Source organism: Penaeus monodon, chromosome 21 (assembly GCF_015228065.2).
Source record: "Penaeus monodon isolate SGIC_2016 chromosome 21, NSTDA_Pmon_1, whole genome shotgun sequence".
Lineage (NCBI taxonomy): Eukaryota > Metazoa > Arthropoda > Malacostraca > Decapoda > Penaeidae > Penaeus > Penaeus monodon.
The window spans coordinates 18,700,835-18,701,095 of record NC_051406.1 but is presented as its reverse complement, the minus strand read 5'-3'; positions in this window follow the sequence as shown (position 1 = coordinate 18,701,095).

The following is a 261-nucleotide window of genomic DNA, read 5'->3' as shown; positions in this document are numbered from 1 at the left end:
AAGTGTGTTATGAGCATATAGTGAACATATAGTGAATATGGAAAAACATACAAATTACCATGTAAATGTGTCGATATATTCAAACATCTAATCGCATTTTCAAAAGCTATGAAAAGACCCTCTCCTGCCTAATATAACTCCAGCATAAAGGCATAAAACAACCTTTCCCAGAAATAAGTTACATAAAATGAAATTCAAAAACTCGTAAGCTGAAAATAACGAAGCAAGAATTTAAGGTATAAGGCTACTTCAGTCGACTAC